Source organism: Mus musculus, chromosome 10 (assembly GCF_000001635.26).
Source record: "Mus musculus strain C57BL/6J chromosome 10, GRCm38.p6 C57BL/6J".
Classification (NCBI taxonomy): Eukaryota; Metazoa; Chordata; class Mammalia; order Rodentia; family Muridae; genus Mus; species Mus musculus.
The window spans coordinates 118,140,688-118,141,539 of NC_000076.6; positions in this window are offsets into that span (position 1 = coordinate 118,140,688).

Below are 852 nucleotides of genomic sequence, written 5' to 3' on the forward strand. Positions count from 1 at the left end.
AGCACTTGAAGGGACTGGGAAGGGTTGATGGGAACATCCCAACACAGGACAAAGGTAAATTCATTATTCCTAGAAGAACCCCGGCAACCTTCTCTCCAGACATATGTCTGCCTTGATCATCTTATCTTCCTCTTCTTGCAGTTGTAATTTTCAAGGCCAAGTCTGAAAATTACCCCTGAGCCTCTTCTAATCATCTCTACCCTCAGGGACCACTCTGCTTCAAACTTCCCATTCATGCCTCTCACTTGGAAAGCGAGCCCAGGACATAGTATATTATGATCGACTAAATAATGTATTTAGCATGTCTGGGTAATTTTTTTTCTGGACTTTCAGAATTAGCAGTGTTTCACGATGGGCAATAACCTATAAAAGTCAAATGGAATTTTATTTTTATTTATTCTTTCAAGACCGAGTTTTTCTGTGTAGCCCGATACTGGAACTCACTCTGTAGACCAGGCAGAGATCTCCCTGGCTCTGCCTGCCCAATGTTGGGACTGGTGGTGCATGCCTTTAATCCCAGCACTATGGAGACAGAGCCAGGTAGATATCTTTGAGTTCCAGGCCAGCCTGGTGTACAGAGGGAATTTTATTTTTAAAAAGGATGAGTTGGCTTTGCGGTCTTAATAAACTTTACTTGAATCATCCTAGGTCGTATGTATTTTTGGACCTATCCTTTTTGACCCAAGGCTCGTGTAACGCTTCTCTCCTTAGCAACTTCTTTTCAGCCGGGTACTCTAGGGGCAATTTCCTTTATGGACAAAGAGACTGTGGGTTCTGTCGTGCATTCTGGAATGCCAGGCACACTTTCACGTTCTGTGATGTCAGGGAGCTGGAACCAGTGAGGTAGGCTCT